Source organism: Rana temporaria, chromosome 2 (genome assembly GCF_905171775.1).
Source record: "Rana temporaria chromosome 2, aRanTem1.1, whole genome shotgun sequence".
Taxonomy (NCBI): Eukaryota; Metazoa; Chordata; class Amphibia; order Anura; family Ranidae; genus Rana; species Rana temporaria.
Genome location: NC_053490.1, coordinates 218,414,954 through 218,435,672, shown reverse-complemented (window position 1 = coordinate 218,435,672; position 20,719 = coordinate 218,414,954). Strand labels below are relative to the sequence as shown.

The 20,719-nt window shown below is 42.5% G+C and overlaps 1 protein-coding gene and 1 pseudogene across 1 annotated transcript in view; both read right to left on the bottom strand.

Annotated features, from left to right (window-relative positions):
* ECRG4 (ECRG4 augurin precursor) overlaps nt 1-17,796 on the bottom strand; it is a 37,786-nt gene extending 19,990 nt beyond the window's left edge. The window contains exon 1 of the mRNA XM_040336452.1: nt 17,620-17,796. The gene's annotated coding sequence lies outside the window, so the exon portion shown is untranslated. The remainder of the gene's footprint in view (nt 1-17,619) is intronic.
* LOC120929830 lies at nt 2,775-2,947 on the bottom strand (annotated as a pseudogene).
* Nucleotides 17,797-20,719: the final 2,923 nt, after the last annotated feature.

Sequence of the window (20,719 nt, the reverse complement as noted above, 5' to 3'; positions counted from 1 at the left end):
CACATGTGTGGGCTTGATTCCAAGCCTCACTGTCTGCATCCATATACACACACAGCATTGTCTGACCCTGCCCCCTACTCCCTCACTATGGGATTTGACTGACAACGGCTCTCGCTGGCTCTGGAGATCCTGTGAGAGCAGGAAGATAGAAGAGAGCTGCTATAGAAGGGAACAGCACTGGATCAAATGAGAACCCAGATAACTATGGGGGGTGTGGGGGCAAAGCTCCTACTGGAACATTTTTCACCTTAATGCAAGAAATACATTAATGTAAAAATGTTTAGGCTTTAAAACCACTTTAACCAAAAAACACAGAACTTATGGAATTTCTATCACAATATATCCAACACTGTAGCACGACGACTGGCTAGTAGAACTGGAGGAACTCCATTTAGCAGATGGATAGATGAAAACAGGTGGAAGTCCAGGCCCAAATACCTTGAAACACTTTTTAGCTACTCGTTTTTAAAAGCCTTTAACTCCTTTACTGAATTTCACACATCTTTCCACCTTGTTGCTTTAGGCTGGGTTCACACTTGTCCGACAAACGGTCCTACATTGGGAGCCTCATGTCGCATGACGTGTGAAAATCAATGTTTCCCTATGAGAGCTGTCTTAACTGGTCCTACACAAGTCGGTCCGACTTTGAAAATGCTCCCTGTACTACTTTTGGTCCTACATTGATCCTACTTCAACCCATTGAATATCATTGAAGTCGGACCAAAGTAGTATCCTGTTCATGAAAGTAGGATGGATGTAGGACCAATGTAGGATAAATGTAGGACCAATGTAGCAGAGCAAAGTAGGATGAAAGTAGTGTAGTAGTGTGAACCCAGCCTAACAGTCCTGCCAAAGCCAAGAAAAAAACATACACTAGCTTCCAATTATAGACTAATTTCACTCCTCAATGTAGACATCAAGCTGTATGTCAATATTTTGGTGAATTGCTACCCTCCCTGATCACTCCAGTACAGGTTGGGTTTGTCCCAGGGAATGAAGTATGAGGTAATACCCTGAAAGCTTTAAACATCCATTGTTGAGCATCTAAACATCAAAAAGCAGGATTCTTCACATCGATGGATGCCAAAGATGCCTTTGATAGAGTGATGTATGATCATATAAAATCAGTCCTTATTCCAATAGGTATGAGAAACATCCTGGCCATCAGAATTCTAGCTCTTTACTCCAAACCCTGCACTATGATAAAGTTGAACAGGCACCATTTCAATGCTTTCATAACACAAAATGGAACTTGGCAGGGGTGGTCATTATCTCCATTAATATTTATACTCACTCTGGAGCCCCTTTTTTAGACGCCTTAATGTGGACTCCTATCAAGAGCTTAAAGTATACGTTTACATTTGGGAAAATGTTACATGCTCTACCGGTTTTTAGGAAATTCTTCAAGCTTTGGACAAAATTACATCTCTCTTGGTTCAATAGAGTGGCTGAATTAAAGATAAATGTAATACCAATGTTCCTGCATGTTTTTTAAGCCCTGCCAATACCTTTACCAATAGATTTTTTTCCCTTCAATGCATACAACCTTTCTTCTTTTATCTGTATTAACCCCACTCCTAAAATTAGCTTCACAAACAAAACACTACCTAGAGGGAGGCATAGGTCTCCAAGTTCTAAAAAAAAAAAAAACATAGCCCTTGGGCCTGCCAACTCATAAGGGTAGTTTATTGGAATATTTACTTAGCACATAATAATAGGGTAGGTGGCATAGCAACCATTGGACTCCCTGCTGTGGTTGACCCACAAACATGTTAAAAAAAGCAAACTTTAACCATTTGCCTATAGATGTTACACTGACAACCTTTTCTGCAGCTTGCGAATCCCTCTCTGTATCATTACCAGGCCCTCTGACATCTCTAGATTGACCTTAAACTTTAATAAAAAAATAAACAATGCCTCCATTCTCAAATCCAAACCTACCAATTCTTTCAAAATACAGCATTAATGGGCAACATGTGCAAAGACCCATTTCCAATGTGGTTGTACTTGCAAATCTGACGATTCTTGAACAACCCCTTGATATGGCATTGTTACACATGGTCACCTACACCACTAGAATCAATATGCACATAAGAAACTCCCTAAAGATGTTTAATCTCCACTGTATATTCCAGCGTGTTTTTTGGCCCATCCCACCCAATATGAGATCAATCTGCAAGGCTTGGGAGGCGGATCTAGATCTTACTCTATAGGAGGACGAGGAAAAAAATCAATACAACTCTCCATAAATGGTCCTTAAAAATGTAAATTCAGAAGACTGCTTGCATATTGTGTTCCAGACAGTACAAGACCCTGTCGCTTGTGCACATGTTTTTACTCTCAATACCCAACAAATGCCTGAGTTGTAACAAAGATGTAGGTACTTTATCGCACATATGTGGTAGTAACCCTTCTTACCGCTTTATTTACAAAAGTCCACCAAACTGCCACATTTGGCAACTTATTGTACTACATGCCAGCCCAATAATTTTTACACCACTTTTATTATATATAATCTTTGACTATGCATATGGCCAATGCAGCTAGAGAGTGTATTTCTAGTCACTGGTGGTCACATCAACCTCTTAGCCTTAAGGAAGTGGTTCACTAGAATAAACAAAACCATTGAAATGAAAAAAACGTATAGCACAAGATAATTTAGATAACTAGTACCAAACATGGGTCTGCTGTATACGTCACAGTAACACTGTCACTTTTAAAGATATAATACCTTCTAAACTATAATACACAAACGGGCTGCTATTTAAAGTGCATTAGGATCCCTTATTCTTTTTTTTTTTCAGTCCCCCACTACCAAAAATTATGCAGTCGAGTTTCCCGCATTTGGGGAAATCACAGGGGTCAGCACAGCTGGAGTGCAATGGCCGAGCCTCGCCCTGGGAGAATCACCTTCATGATCATGGTGTCTCCCCTGCCAGGTAAGTATAGGATCCCTTATTCTTGAGCAGTGGCGGCTGGTGCTCAAATTTTTTTGGGGGGGGCGCAAACAAAAAAAAAATTGCCGCCCTTTCCCATTAAATGCAGCCACTGTGCCATCAATTGTCACCACTGTGCCATGCCATCAAACGCAGCCACTGTGCCATCAAGTGTCACCACTGTGCCATGCCATCAAACGCAGCCACTGTGCCATGCTATCAAACGCAGCCAATGTGACATCAATTGTCACCACTGTGCCATGCCATCAAACGCAGCCACTGTGCCATCAATTGTCACCACTGTGCCATGCCATCAAACGCAGCCACTGTGCCATCAATTGTCACCACTGTGCCATGCCATCAAACGCAGCCACTGTGCCATCAATTGTCACCACTGTGCCATGCCATCAAATGCAGCCACTGTGCCATCAATTATCACCACTGTGCCATGCCATCAAACACAGCTACTGTGCCATGCCATCAAACGCAGTCACTGTGCCATGCCATCAAACACAGCCACTGTGCCATCAATTGTCACCACTGTGCCATGCCATCAAACGCAGCCACTGTGCCCCTCAATTGTCGCCACTGTGCCAATTGTCACCACTGTGCCCTTTAATTGTCGCCACTGTGCCCATTGTTGCCACTGTGCATGTCACTGTGCCCCTTAATTGTTGCCACTGTGCCCATTGTCACCACTGTGCCCTTTGTCGCCACTGTGCATGTCACTGTGCCCTTTGTCGACACTGTGCCCTTTGTCGCCACTGTACCCATTGATGCCACTGTGCCCTTTGTCGCCTTTGTGCCCATTGTCGCCGCTGTGCCCTGTAAAATGCACTTACCTTTCTGCTTCCACGTCCCTCGATGTCCTCTCCTGCCCTCGATGACGCTTCAGCCAATCAGGTTACCGATAACCAGAATCGGTGAACCTGATTGGCTGAGACGGCCATCAGTCTTATCCAGCCACTGGCTCTGATAGGCACTTCCACACAGCCAACCAGCTGCCATTATTCAGGTAGCCGGCGCCCTATGTCCGGCTATCTAAATAGACCAGCGGCAGCTGGCCACAATAACATACATTCATGCAATGCATGAATGTATGTTATTTGCGAGAGCCAGAGGGGGCGGCGCTGCAGAACGACATTCTTAATTTTTTTTTATGACTACAGGAGGGGGGGGGGGCGGCGCCCGGGCGCCCCCTATGGACGGGCCGCCACTGTTCTTGAGCACAGCATAACTGTCATGTGGGCTAACTCCTAGGGGAGGTCCTTATTTTCTTCTTCCCCTCTCACTAATGCTGACCTTTGTCAGAATATCTAGCCTAGATTACCTTGTGCAAATGTTATCTACTCCTATCCCTTTTCTTTTCCTGCCCCATCAATCTTTACTTCATCTGGTATGGACAGTGGAATAATTTAATAGATGCATATTGGGCTCACTTCATTACCCTCTCTTCAAATCTTCAATTACCTCCTCATATTCCTACAAACACATACAGAATCTCCATGGTGCTCCTTTAAATCCCAAATGTATGTTCCTGTAGAACTAGATAATTGACATTACCATACATAATACCTGCTCTTGTGTCTTTTTAATGTTTGCGAACATATGTTGTTTTAACTTTATGACAAGCCATGAACCCTTCTATTCTCTTCTTGCCTTTATTTTCTTACTTCCTCCTTCCCTTTTTTTCATAATGTGTTCTCTTAACTTTTCAAAATCTTCAAAATAAATTATTGTAAAAAAAAAACAAACCTTACAGATGTTCTAATTCTTCTCATCTCTATCCATAACAAAAAAAGTGTTTTGGTTATTTGGTTATACATAGGGGCCCGGATTCACAAAGCACTTATGCCGACGTATCTCGATTTACGCCGCTTAAGTGTAAGTATGCGCCGTCGTATCTGTGCGCCGTGCCCACAGAACTAGATACGCCTGAAAATAGGCTTAATCTGACCGACGTAACTTTCCTACGCCGGCGTATCGTGGGCGCATATTTACGCTGGCCGCCTCATTGCAAATATGCAAATGAGGGAGATACGTCGATTCACAAACGTAGTTGCACCCGGCGCATAATATACGTGGTTTGCGTAAGGCTTACGTCCGGCGTATAGTTATTCCCCATCTATAAGGGGGCAACTCATGCAAAGGAATGGACCAGGGAACAGCCGTCGTATTTTACGTAGTTTACGTAGTAGTACGTGAATAGGGCTGGGCATAGGTTACGTTCACGTCGTAGGCAGTGATTTGACGTTTCTTAGGCAGTTGTTTCGACGTGATTCTGAGCATGCGCACTGGGATGCGGCCACGGGACGGCGCATGCGCAGGCGCATGCTCAGTCCATCATTTACATGGGGTCACGCCTCATTAGCATGGCTCACGCCCACTTCCACCTTCGCTGGCTTACGCCGAGGAAACCCAGCGTAGATTTGGGGGCGAGTGCTTTGTGAATACTGTGCTTGGCGCTCTGCGCTACGCCGGCGTAGCCTAAAAAAAATACGCTACGCCGGCATAACTATGCTCCAATGTATGTGAATCCGGGCCATACTTTATTACTTACATTTCAGCTATGCTCAGAATAAAGAACAATCATGCTACACAATTCCATGTATTCTAATGTGATAGCTGATAGTAAGTGAATTTCTCCTTTCCTGATCAAGGTCATTTCTGATTTTTAATCCTCTGTGTCTGATCTAATCAGTATTCAATTTGTTCACAGCTTTTTTTTTTTTTTTTTCACCAGAAATCATCAAACTCTGGAAGTCTATTTTTTTAGATGGGAGGCTATATCACTGGTTTTCTCAAGTAACTTAATATTGTTTGCAGATAATGAAAGATAAACACGTGTACCTAAATACACCAAATATATACAGTATATATGCTAATTCGTATATGTGAGTGGATTGTATGGATGGGTGATTGTATGAATTTGGCACTGTTGCAAAAACTGTTATTAGAAACTGGGTCAGCCAGGCATTGCAAAAATTAATTGATGCATGAAACCTTGTTTTGTGCTGACGGGCAAATAGAATTTAATTTAGGGGATCGGTCCAGAGATGGACAGAACAGTTGTTTGACCCCATTCCAGATGTCATTTGATATCTTGATATATAGAGTACCATTGTGATATGCAGAGCTTTTTTTCTCAGAAAATAGGTGCAGGAACCCAACCACAATCCCATTCAGATTTCACAAACAGTAGGAGGGTCTTAAAGGGTGCAGAGTTCAGGGGGTTACACACAGAGTGCAGAGCTGTCACTTGTAAACACAAAAAACAGACTTCTGTGTTTACAAGTGATTGTGGTGAGCAGGCACCAAAGGGTCTGAGCCAGAGGTGGTGGAACCGAGTTCCCCCAAGTTCCCCCTGAAAAAAAGGCCTGGTGATATGTACAGTATTGTGCAAACGTTTTTGGCAGGTGTGAAGAAATGCTGTAAAGTAAGAATGCATTCAAAAATATATATTTTAATTGTTTATTTTTAATAATTTGGCAGGGATTTTGTAGAATGGTGTATGATTAACCAATTATTCCAAGCAGGTGCGCGATCATGTTGGAACAGGAAGGGGTCATCCTCAAACTGTTCCTACAAAGTTGGGAGCACGAAATTATTGAAAAAGTAAGTGTATGCTGTGATCATAGATCACCTAAGTGGTTGTTAAGGCACAATGCACAGAATGCATGAAGGTAAAAATCCTTTTCTGAGCAGAAGTCCCCCCTAACACTTACATGAGCCCCCTCTCGATCCAGCAATGCCCATGTGAGCCTTGTCTCTCTGGGGACTCGCACTCCTGATTGTCTTTTGGCAGCAGTGAGCCAATCAGGAGATGGGGTGGGGCCGAGCCGTGGCTCCATGTGTGAATGGACACACAGAGCCGTGGGTCGGGAAGTGCACAGCAGAATTTCCAAGGACAGAATATTTCTCAGCATGCAGGATTTCTAGGAATGGGCGTGCAGAGGGCACAGCAGAACTTCTAAGGACAGGGAACTGCTCAGCACAGAGGATTTAAAGGGACATATAAGCAGAGTGCAGATAAGGACTCCCAGGGTCAAGCAGTCAAATGTTCACAGTCATAACAGCTTTATGGCTGATCTGTGACAATTGGAAATGGTGGTAGCAGCAGCCAGCAGAGGTAGCAGGAACAGATAATGGAGGCAAGGCAGGATAGGAGCTGGTAATGGTAGCAGATCAGGAAAGGTGGCAAAAGCTAGTAATGATTGCAGGCCAGGAGAGGAGACAGGAACTGGTAATGTTGGCAGGCCTGCAGAGATGGCCAGAGCTGGTAGTGAAGACATGCCAGCAGAGTAGGAAGGAGTTGGTAATGGTGGCAAGCTAGGAAAGGGGGCAGGAGCTGGTAATGGTAGCAGTGCTAGGCCAGAAGAAGTGGCAGGAGTTGGTAATGGTGTCAGGCCAGCAGAGGTGTCAGAAGCTGGTAATGGTTTCAATCCAGGAGAGGTGGTAGATGCTGGTAGAGGTAGCAGGCCAGGAAAGTTGGCAAGACTAGTAACAGTGATAGGCTAACAGAGATGGTAATGAGCAGCAGCAACTGCAGAAGCACTGGTAATAGTGGCAGCCACAGTCCAGGAGAAGTGTCGGATGATGGTAATGGTGGTAGTGGATGGTAAATGGTGGCAGCAGAAGGCCAGGAGGGAAGGCAGGGACTGGTAATGGTTTCAGCAGCAGGTCATGAGAAGTGGCGGGAGCTAGTATAAGTGGCAGGCCACTGGAGATGAAGTACCAATTTTCTTTGGGGGGGGGGCAGATTACAAGAAAAAATTGGATCAGTATCAACAGCTGCATGGATTTTTTAAATCATTACTGACCCAGGACTGGTTTATTTTTATGAAAGTGAGCAGGTCCACAGTGTCAGGGTACAGTTGTACTAGTTTCTCTGTCACAAAACCGCCTGCTGCACTGAAGGCTCTCTCAGACAGCACACTGGCTGCAAGTCAAGCCATAATACCTAACATGTACTATGCAAGCTCCAGCCAGTGAACCGGCCTGTACATCGAATAGACCATAGGGTAGTTACATGAGTCCTGATCCCCAAAAGCCTGCAACCATATGGTTAATGTGCTGCCTGCTGACAGGCCTGTTCACTGAGCTTGGAAAAGTGATTTAAAAGAATCGCTGAGACAGCCACCACCACCGTTGCTCTTCCTTTTTGCAATCTGAAAATTGGAAGCATGTTGAGCATGAGAGGAGATTCTGCCACTTGAGGTTCTTTTGCAGAGCCTCTTCTAAGGGGCACAGTTTTTCCTGGGATGGTAGGATGACATGTGCAGTTTTACCCTTGTATCCTATACTCTGGGGTTTCCAAAAGAGTGGCCACCCAGTAATGGTACCTCTTATTCATGGCCCAAATCCTGGGGTCCTGGCACAGGCATTTCAGTTTGAATGAGCCCTTTTGTCACATATTACATGCAGCAAAGGACCCAGAGTCCTCTGTGCTCCTGGCCCCTCCCCTCTGTCCAGTGCCCCATGGGAAGCTGCGTCCATTGATACAGACAGCGGGACTCGGCCCTGGACCCTGCTCCCTCATCAAAAGCCATAAGGAGATATAGGCTAGCAAAGCGGTAGAATAAATGCACTGAAAATAATGGATTGCAGGAAGAATTCGGACAAAATATATGCAGCTCTTCTAGTGCCAACTATAGAGCACATTTCAAAGTGCAATCCTTCCAGTAAAATGTTTCTAGTGTATGTTCCTTTTTTTTCTGTCTCTGTTTCTTATCCTTTGTTTTACCCAGCAACCAACACATCTGTAGTATGCTTTAGCAACACCAAGTGATAATATAGTAAGTTCACTCAAATTTTACTACCTTGCTGCTTCAGGTCTGTAAATTATATTGCATATTTCCATGAGGATGTCATTTACAACCTTCATGACACCCAATTGCTAAGCATTCCTGCTCAAACATGTTGCCCGGGAAATCACAAGTGAATTGCTTGTGTGATTTTGCCTTCAGTTGAGTTTTGTCCACCTGCAAAATGTACTCTTTAGCATATTTTCTTGTATGTACGGTATATGAGTAGCTATTTGTATTTAGATACTGATTATATAAAATGGTAACACTTCAAGACACAACACATGGAATCTTGTATTTACAAAGAATAACAGCAACACACAGAGTATTTTAGACAATCTTTCTTTGTCAATGCTTTTACAAAAGTGAATATTAGAATATTTGTTACTTAGTATGAACCTCTACACCAGCCTCTCTTTAACCTTTTTACCCCGGAGGAACTCTTGAAATCATTTTCAGGTCTCAGGGAACCATTGCTAAAACCCAAAAATTGGGAGACAATGTTAAATATTTTCCTTACATTTGTGGCCAGTGGGAGGAATGCACTCCTTATAGACAGCTAAAATGATTATTGGTGTCATGCTGCTTGTTTTGCCAAGTGGAGTTGGACCTGGAAATACTGTATGCAGGTATTATAAAATGGGAGGTCAGTCACAGCTGGAAGAACCCCTAAAAACCTCTGGAGAAACCCTAGGGTTCCACAGAACCCTGGTTGCGTGTGGCTCAGTAAATGTAGGAAGATCACTAGTATCATACCTTTGAAGGGCTCTCAGCATTCTGTTTATTCATAGCTTACCTGGTGAGCACCAACTGGTTCACATCCAACATGTATGGCCCTGTACACACGATCGGACCAAACCGATGAAAACGGACTGAAGTTCAGTTTCATTGGTCCAAACCAACCGTGTGTGGGCCCCATCGGACAGTTGTCCTTCAGTCCAAAAAAAGAGAACTTGCTTTAAAATTGGACCGATGGACGCCTGACCGATAGGTCAAAACCGATGGTTAGTACGCAAAAGCATCGGTTCCAAACCTGCGCATGCTCAGAATCAAGTCGACGCATGCTTGGAAGCATTGAACTTCATTTTTCTCTGCACGTCGTTGTGTTTTACGTCACTGCGTTGGACTCGATCGGTTTTTGAACTGATGGTGTGTAGGCACATCAGACCTTCCGTTCCGTTTTCAACAGTTTGGACTGATCGTGTGTAAAGGGCCTTAGTCTTTTATTTAGGTGTTGATGTTCATTTTTCATTTGACAAACTGATTGAACTTATAATTAAACTGAAATATTGGTTCTGGGTAAGTCCAGGTAGGGGAAATCTCTTCTTGAGTTCTTCCTACACCTTTCCTGAAAGGCCGACGGTTATTCCATGGCTCTGACACAGTCAGTTATTTTGTTGCTTGGCTTTCCCGTGTGTGAGAAGTCAGTCTACCAACTCCAGCCAAATTTTCCATAACACATATGGAAATGCAGACTGAAAAAGCCTAAAGCTGAGCAAGCCAATAATGATCACAGTAGGGGAAGAGCTATAAGAATATATTAAATTACTTCATCTTTTGTACATCTTTTTTGTACTTAGCCTTAGCCTTAACCTTAGCCTATTTTTTAAAAAAATACGCTTTAATTAATTTTAATGCAAATTTTGGCAAAGTATAAAAGATTATGTTACACTAAGTAAATAGATACCTAACATTTCATGCTTTAAAATTGTGCACGCCAAACGACGGTACTAAAAATCTTCATAGTTAACAGTTTAAAAATTACCTGGATCACCAGTTTAGAGTTAAAGAGGAGGTCTGGCACTAGAATTATTGCTCTTGCTATAATGTTCGTGGGGATACCTCACATGTGTGGTGCGAACACCGTTTACATATGCGGGCATGGCCTATGTATGCGTTCGCTTCTGTTTGCAAGCACAAAATAATGTATTTTTTTTTACACTGTCCCCTTATTTTTTTAATCACTTTTATTCCTATTACAAGAAATGAAAACATCCCCTGTGATAGAAATAAGGCATGATAGGTCCTTTTTATGGAGACATCTGGGGTATATAAGATCCCAGATATTTCCTCTAGCCTGGAAAGCATGAGATAAAAAACAAACAAACATTGATCTCTGTTTTTTAGGAAAAGAACTGGCAGTGTGTACAAAAACTGCCAGAGCCGGAAATTGCGTCATCCGGCCTCCCAGGTTCATAGAGATGGTGGTGGACCATCTGGTCCTCGACTAGCTCTGTGGTACAACCGCCGCCCCCCCCCCCCCCCCGCATTTTATATGACAAGCTTGATTTTGTTCCTACTTTGTGAGTATAATACTGTTATGTGCTTTCAATAAATGGTGTGGTGGTACTGCACTAGGCATTTGGCCTTCTTATCTATGTTTTTGGAGTGTTTGGAGGACCTCCCAGTCCGAGGAGGGTTGCATCGCTGAAACCATTGCCTGCCATAGTCCTGTTGTTTGGGGAACTCCTAGGATTAAAGTGGTTGTAAACCCACGAAAAAAAAACTGCCAGACAAAGGAATAATGAGCTAATATGCATAGCATACTAGCTCACTATGAAATACTTACCTTAGTTTGAAGCCCCCGCAGCGGTCCCGCCACACCATGTCTCCCGGAGTTATTTCCGGTTATCGCAGGTTCCGGCACTGTGATTGGCCAAAGCCGCGATGACTGTCTAAGCCGCTGGTAATGGCACAGCAGCTTACCTAGGCTTACCTGTAGGTAAAAGTGGTGTTTAACCACTTCCATACAGGGCTTTTATACACACCTCCATACCGGGCCTATTCTGGCACTTCTCTCCTACATGTACAAATCATATTTTTTTTGCTAGAAAATTACGCAGAACCCCCAAACATTATATATGTTTTTTTAGCAGACACCCTAGGGAATAAAACGACGGTCATTGAAAGCTTTTATTTTGCACGGTATTTGCGCAAAAAAATTTCAAACGCCTTTTTTTTGGAAAAAAATTGTTTCATGAATTAAAAAAATAACAAAACCATAAAGTTAGCCCAATTTTTTTTTAAAATATGAAAGATTATGTTACACAGAGTAAATAGATATCTAACATGTCACGCTTTAAAATTGCGCACACTCATGGAATGGCGCCAAACTTCGGTACTTAAAAATCTCCATAGGCAACGCTTTGAAATTTTTTACAGGTTACCAGTTTAGATTTACAGAGGAGATCTAGTGCTAGAATTGTTGCTGGCACTCTAGCGCACGCGGCGATATCACACATATGTGGTTTAAACGGCGTTTACATATGTCGGCGGGACTTGCGTGTGCGTTCGCTTCTGCGCGCAAGCTACTGGGGACAGGGGCGTTAAAAAAAAATATATATATATTTTTTTTTTTACATATTTATTTCTTTTTTTACACTTTTTTATTTTATTTTCTTTTTTTTTATTATCACTTTTATTCCTATTACAAGGAATGTAAACATCCCTTGTAATAGGAATGTGTGTGACAGGTACTCTTTATGGAGAGGTGCGGGGTCAATAAGACCCTGCATCTCTCCTCCAGGCTGGAAAGCATGAAATCGGTGAAAAAAATTCACCGATCTCATGTTTACTGTTGCTTAGCAGCCGCAATCGCGGCTTTGTTTACTTACGGGGACCCGGGCGTGACGTCATCACATCGCGCCCGGGTCCTCCGACGGTCATAGAGATGACTGGTGACCATCTGGTCACCAGTCATCTCTATGCTTCCTGTGAGCGCCGGACGATTCGTTCTCCGGGCCCCCGATGGCACGGGAGAGCCCGGAGATGCACCGGATGGCGGCGGGAGGGGGGGGATGTCCCCTCCCGCGGGCTGTAAGAACGATCTAGCGGCGGAACCGCCGCTATGATCGTTCTTACGTTGTGCAGAATCGCCGGCACAAGAGAAGGATATCTGAATGATGCCTCTAGCTGCAGGCATCATTCAGATATCCCCCCCACAAAGCCCAGGACGTCATATGACGTCCACTCTGAACGGCAGAGGTTCTTTGTGGACGTCATTTTACTATGGGCCGGTAGGGAAGTGGTTAAGGGTTTACAACCACTTTAAGCGTTGGATGATGTTTTTTATTTGCCTAGCTGATAAAGCATGAGTGGCGCCCAGTGCTCTACAGATGTAAAGAATGGGTCTTTTAGTTTAATTAAAGTGGAGTTCCACCCAAAAAAATTGAACTTTTGCTGTCTAGATTCCTCCCCCCCTCTGGTGTCACATTTGACACATTTCGGGGGTGTCTAATCCAGGTATTTGCTCCTACTTTCTGTGAAAGATCGCCACAGTATCCGCAGCTAACTACACCATGTCTGGCCTCTCCTCTGTTCCCCTGCTGTCTTCTGGGAGACAAAGAGGTCCCAGAAGACAGTAAGAACCACTCATAACGTGCAGCGCAACTTGCGCATGTGCAGTAGGGAACTAGGCTGTGAAGCCGCAAAGGCCTCAACCGGAGCCGAAGGACAGGTCAGCTTCGGGTGAGAACATCACGGGTGCCCTAGACAGGTAAGTATCCTTATAATAAAAGTCAGTAGCTGCAGTATTTGTATTTTTTTTTTTTTTTAGGCAGAACTCCACTTTAAGTTAATATCAAGAACCTTGTGGTGTCTACCCTTGAGCAAGACATTTAGAAAACAAATCTAAGAAGTGGTAAGCTGCAATAAATAAAATGTTTTCTTTTGGGTTTAATAACGCTCTAATACATTAACAAATGTAATTTTTAAATGCAAGCAGTGTAAGCAATTTAATTTGACTTGGTATCAGTCTATTGAAATCCACTGTACAGCTTGAACAGCAGAGCTTATAGAGTAGGTAGAAGAATCAACAAGAACTAGTCAGGTGTGCTACAGTGCAGTGAACATACTAATAGGAGGATAACATTGAGTGACTGAGTGATAAGCCAATCAGTGCGCTGCTTCTTCTTTAGCTGTCCAGATACAGGATGGGTTTGGAACATGTAAGTGAAAGTGAATCTGCAGAAAAAAAAAGATCAGTTCCCGTAGCCTGATGGACCAGGCTGTGCTGTGGGCAACGCTGTGTAAACTTTAGGACAGAATGGACAGAAACACAAATCCATTAGCAGGTAGAATAAATCTCATATATGTATTTCAGCTGCATACTATTTGCCTGAACTTCAACTGTAAATCTGAAGCAATCCACCATTGTTTCTGAGCCCTTGTATAAAGAATATTTAAAGTATATGTGAATCCACTAACGCAAAAGCCCATTGTATTACAGAAAATTTAATTTTTTGATTCATCACAATTAGTTTGTTAAAAATATTTACCTTTTTTTGTTTTATTCTGCAGTCAGTTGACCGCATAACCTCATTCATGTTCCTCTATCCCATAGAGTAGGGAGTGTCTGTGTAGCGGGCAGATGGACAGCGAATTATGTCACACACAGCAGGGATGTCCCTTCTGTGATCCACGCTTCTACAATGTGTTCTTGTCACCCTGGTGCGGCCTGCACCCCACTAATAACGCCACTGGGAGGCACTAAAAACTGACTACACCAACATGGATCTGCTTATGTGCTTGGCGTGGTCAGAATGCAAAAGAAAAAAAGTCAGACTGGCAGGATCACCAAGTGTTTGACAGCAAAGCAAGTAGTTCACCTTTGCAAACAACTACATGAAAACACTGGCACATATATAAAAACATAGATGTTTGAAGTATCATATACTTAAATATCACATGCACATTAGAATCTCTGACGTGCCAGCCCATGGCTAATATAACAGGATCAGGCAAAAGATAATATTGTATTGTTTAAACAGGGTAAACCTGACAAGCAATGAGCAATACTCTAGCATTATTAAACACGGAAGGATACATTTTAATTATTTAATAAATGAAGAAAGATCTTTGATGCCAGGTTGGTGACTTTGCAGAAGAAAAGGGTACTTATTTTTATGACTTTCAATTGGCAATTACTTCTGTGGTGGGCTGTAACACATGTCTCTGCAGATACAGTAAATGTTTCCAAGAATAACTACAAATCACCACCATTATGTGAGCATCACCAGTTACACCGTGTCACCAGTATCATTTTAGGCTGAGGATTTTTCTGAAAACGCTATGTAAGAAGCCTTATTCAGAAATATATGCTTAACTTGCTATTAAATGGTGACACCACTGTCCATAAGTTTCTATTACCTATCGACAAGAAACCTGCAAATGTAATTTGTGCTTTGTAACTACCCATCATGGCTCTTTGGTGTAATATAATCTATCCTGGGTAATAAGTGTCAATGTAATGCCGTCCAAAGTTAAGCGAAAAGATTATACAGTTACTCTTCATATATAATATATGTCAGGGCTCAAAATTTCAAGTCCTGAACTACTAGCCAGGCCTCAAGAGTTACTCGCCACCAGTTGCCCCACCTAATTCATACACTGCCCTGCGCCTAATTGCACCCGTAAACACGCCCTCGTAGATTATCTCATGGAGTGACAATGTTTTATGCAGAATCAAGTTACAAAATTCAATATTACCAACAACAACTTTAACAAAATGGGACAGGGCACTGGGGGCAGACCAGAGGGACAGGGCACTGGGGGCAGACCAGAGGGACAGGGCACTAGAACTGGGTCTCTTCCCCATTCTCTTGCCGTCTCCTCTGCAACTCCCATCCATCCTCTCTCTCTCTCTCTCTCTCTCCCATTCATCTCATCATCAGGAACCTGTGTGTGCGGCTGCACGCTTGCATGTCCCCACTTCCCCCTTTTATTCAGGCTGGCAGTGAGGAGAGGAGCTGCAGCACAGGGAGGGAGTACAATCCAGCGCTGAGATCCACACAACTGCACAGCCATTGACACCATAGCACAGCGCACATTGACAGCGCACAGCACACATTGAGACCAGTCTGTTCACAGTGCTCAGGCTAAACTGTTGGACACTTACATAGAGCACAAGGAGAAGAAAACTGCACAAACTAGAAGGCTGCCGCTCTCATGTCAGGGCAACTTTCAGTGAGCGCTGCACCGGAGTGGTAATTTTTGCAATCCTCCACCTCACTCATTACTTTCTGCTCTCCAGCTACATTGGTCAGGGCCCGGGGGAGGGGGGCAGGCTCAGAGAGGTCATACTGTTAGGTCCCATGGTTTAATGAGAATTGTAAGGAGAGCACCTGTGTACTGCTCTGCCTGTGCGCAGCTCAACAGACTACTTTTCCCGAGCATGCACCTTTCCTCTTCGGCCGCCAATCTCATCGGGACTCTAAGTGTAGGCACAGATTGGAGGGAGATTGGTCATGCAGCCCTGTCATCACTCGCCCCCAGCTTAAATCCACTCGCCAAATGCTAGTGGGCGAGTGGAAATTTTGAGGGCTGATATATGTTAACGTAAATATAAAAGCACTGAGACTAAAGCAATGTTCAAGCATTTGCTTAATGTACATTTCACTGAAGTTGTTTCCTTGCCCCTAGCTATGCATTTTTCCCTTCTGTTCATCTCATGAAATTAAAGTAGTTGCTGCAGGTGCCGCTTGCTGTGCAAAATATGACATCCCTGACATCAGGCCATTAGAGGGAATCTTTCACTCTGACTAAAGGACATCATGATTGTTCAAAAAGTGAATTAATATTCAGCTATACACCATACACAAAAAACAGAACTGAGCATCAGTATAAATACTGGGATGATGCAGTTTTTAAATCTTTTAGCATAGATTATTGGTAAAAATGAACATGCATGTTGTTTATAATGGAAAATTACAAATAAACACCTATTAAAAAAAAAATTAACATACATTTATTAAACATCTGTCATATTTAATATCTATATATATATACAATATATATATATATAGATATATATATATATAGATAGATAGATAGATAGATAGATAGATAGATAGATAGATAGATAGATAGATAAAATGAAATATGTATACATCATAAAAATAATATTGTGGTGCAAGAAGATGACTTGCTGCAACCTATAGCAACCAATCAGAAATAAGCTTTCACCAATATGACACTACAGTTGGTAAAACTTTTGCCAAGCAATTATCGCCAGTGTGTATGAAACGTGGCATGATTCATTCACAATGCACAACTGCTTAGGCCTGCAGGTGTCTCAAACTGGCGGCCCTCCAGCTGTTGCAAAACTACAAGTCCAATGAGGCATTGCAAGAATGACAGTTACCAGCATGACTCCCACAGGCAGAGGCATGATGGGACTTGTAGTTTTACAACAGCTGGAGCTTAGAGGCACTTTCCAGAATTATCACTGCGTCTGTGCCAAATCTTATTCTACAATGTTATTGTAACTGTTGCAGTGGGTTGTGGCACAACAATTGGAGGATAGACAAATCTTAGACATCTACCATCAGATATGGTGTTTAATTGGTGCTACCCATTACATAAAAAAACTTTTTTTTTTTTTTCATTGTCTTCTTCTAAAGCTCATTGTTGTATTGCATGCATACATATAAAAATATACTTTCATGAGAGTTTAAACATACATTAAAATAACACAAATGGTGTAATGGTTGTGGCCAAAGTTTGCCCATTCCATTATTAGATAGTGTTTTTCACAAACAATTTGAGATGTAGAATTATTGAATAATTTCAACTGAACTTTATTGAATCTTGCCATGTCCTATTTTAATTTTAAAAATGTAATTTATTATGAATAGAAAAACATTATAGGTATATAAGCAAACGCAAGCAATATAATTCACTCAAAGTACACTGTGGTGAAGGTAGCTCAGTGCTTCCCACACTGTTTTATTGCCACCTTGTTAAACACATCACCAACTTGCAGTATGTAAAATTCTAAGTTCTTTTCCAAACTTGCCAAACTATTCTGGAATGAGTGTGTTTGTTTTCCTAATGTGCTTTTCACTCCTGAAAAAAAAGAGCAAGCTTATTTATTACTTTACCTCTGAAATTACGTCCTTTCCAAGAGCTTGTCGGTATACAAAGCTGTCTTGTGCTCGTCTTCTGCACAAGGTGTCCCTTATATACCCTGTAGCTGTAGGTAGTGTTTGAAAGACTTGCAACGGTGTCTAGAGGGACAGGAGGAACACTCATATGAAAGGCACTTTCATAAAAAAAAACTAGCTTATGAATACCAGACCCTCTGTAAAAAGTCTGGCTAAGGATCCTAAGGCTGAGGAATCAGGTTTCTGTATAATAGAAAATGCCACATCCTTAGCTGGGATTACTTGCAGATGTGCACAAAAGGTATATCTCTCAGTCCTATGCATAGTTTTTATTTATTTCAAATTTTCTGTCTAAATTAAATTTCAACTATGGATTGTTTGCTAAAATGTCCTGCTGTTGGTGGCCTTCTTTCACAATGAATTAAATTACAAATGAAAAATAAAAGTATTGATTGCGTTATATTTTTAGAAGGGGTTTCTATTTTCATCAAAGGCAAAAACTAATTTGTATGGTTCTATGGTCACAGCATACTCTTTCATTGTATAACATCAGCATTTTAATAGCAGTACAAACAATCATTTATTTGACAATCCAAATTACTTGGAAATTTCCTTTATGTTGTGAGTGCTGGCTGTCTGCTGGCCATCTCTTTCCACCTCTTTGCTCAATAAAATTTACACATTTAGGGGCAGATTCACGTACAATTGCATGGGCGCAGGGTATGTGAGATACGCTACGCCGCTGTAACTTACTTTTCAAAGCTTTGAATCCAGAAAGAATTTGCGCCGTAAGTTACGGCGGCGTAGTGTATCTCTCGCGGCGTAACGGCGTGTAATTCAAATCGGCGAGTAGGGGGCGTGTTTCATTTAAATGAAGCGAGTCCCCGCACCGAACGAACTGCGCATGCGCCGTCCCTAAATTTCCCGCCGTGCATTGCGCTAAATGACTATATGCCGAAAATGCCGAATGGAAACGACGTAAAAGAATAGCTCATTTGCATACTCGAATCGGAATACGACGGGAACGCCACCCAGCGGACGCCGAAGAATTGCATTCAAGATCCGAAGGCGTACGAAGATGTACGCCTGTCGGATCTAACCCAGATGCCGTCGTATCTTGTTTTGAGGATTCAAAACAAAGATACGACGCGGGAAATTTGAAAGTCCGCCGGCGTATCAGTAGATACGCCGGCGTACTTTCTTTGTGGATCTGCCCCTTAAAATTTAACACATTTAAAATTAAGCAGCAGGAGTAACAGGCACAGTGGGTATAGAAAATATTTTTTTCCTTTGCAGCGTGAAATTCAGAGTCGGTTCACACTAGGGCGACACGACTTCCAGCATGACTTTCAGAGGCGACTCTGACACGACTTGAGCATGAACCACAGGGCGATCTGAGGCGATTTACAACACGACTTGAAGTCGTCTCCAGGACAGGAGACTTTCCAGTGGCCAATCAAACAACAATCAGCTCTAGGGGAGGGAGGGGAGGGAGAGGTTTGCCTGAGAAATGTATGTTATCTTCCTGGAAAGTCGCTTCAGTTAAGACAGTGATCAGACTTGGATCAGACTTGGAGGCGACTTCCATTGAAATCAATGGGTACAAATCTCCTACAAGTCGGATTGAAGTAGTACAGGAACTTCTTTTGAAGTAGGAGCGACTCGAGTCATGTGTATTAACACAGCTCCCATTCACTTGCATTGTTTTTCTCGACAGCGCGACTTGGGACGACTTGAGGCGACTTCAAGTCGGATCCCAAGTCGCCCCAGTGTGAACCGGCTCTAAGACATGCACAATTTTTGTTTCATCAAGCTGTATTTACTCGGTGCAATTTATAATATACAAGTAAAAGATATAACACCAACATGTCAGAAAAAACAGAATCACTGAGTTGGAAAAAGACCCTCCCTCCTAAAAATGACTTGGAAACTCAATCAGGTGTAGCTAATAACCTTCTCAATGGCTTGCACAGCCATTTGACTTTCAACTGTGATCAGCTGTGGTCATTTTGATTAGCTTAGCATGAAAAGAACATTTCAGTCCATGGTAGTGCAACTGAAGCAAACAATCAACTATGGGTGGCAAGTCACTGTCAAAAGATCCCTGGGAAAAAGTTGTGGTCAGGCACAAGTCAGAAGATGAATACAAAAAAATCCAAAGGCTTTATCAATGCCTAGAGGCATAGTGAAGTCTGTTATTAAAAAGTGGAAGGGGTTTGGTACAACACAGATCCTCCCTGGATCAGGACATCACTCCAAACTGGATGAAAGATCCAGGAGGGAAACTGGTCAGAGAGGCTACCAAGAGGCCTACAGCAACTCTGAAGCAGTTGCAGCCTGGAATATATGACAAAGAGTGGTCATTGTGTGCATGTGACAACAATATCACAAATTCTCCACAAATGTGGTTTGTATGGGAGGGTTGCAAAAAAAAGCCACCCCTCAAGAAAGGCCACATGCAGTCACGACTGAGCTTTTTATTAACGCCAAATGATATGTCTGGTGGAAATCCATCCAATTAATACCATTCCTGCAGTAAAGCATGGAGGGGGTTATATCCTGTTATGGGGGTGTTTCTCTGCAGCTGGGACTGGAACACTTGTCAGGACAGAAGGAAGAATGGATGGGGCAAAATACTGTCAAATTATTGAGGAAAATCTGCTGCCCTCTGCCAGAAAGTTGTCAATGGGAAAAGGGTTTACCTTCCAACATGACAATGACCCAAAACACACAGCAAAAATGACCACATAGTGGTTGAAGGAGAAACTTAAACTCCATTTCAAAATCTGTGGGTTGATTTGAAGACTGCAGTCCACAAATGGTCACCATAAAATTGAACTGAACTTGATCCTGTTTTTGATTTTTTTCTGACATGTTGGTGACGTTATATTTTTTACAGTAAAACCTTGGTTTGCAAGCATAATTTGTTCCAGAAACATGCTTGTAATCCAAAGCACTTGTATATCAAAGCATTTAAATGTATCCATATTGCTACACTCATGTACACTTGCTACACTTATGCCGTGTACACACGATCAGTTTATCCGATGAAAACAGTCCAATGGACTTTTTTCATCGGACAAACCGATCGTGTGTG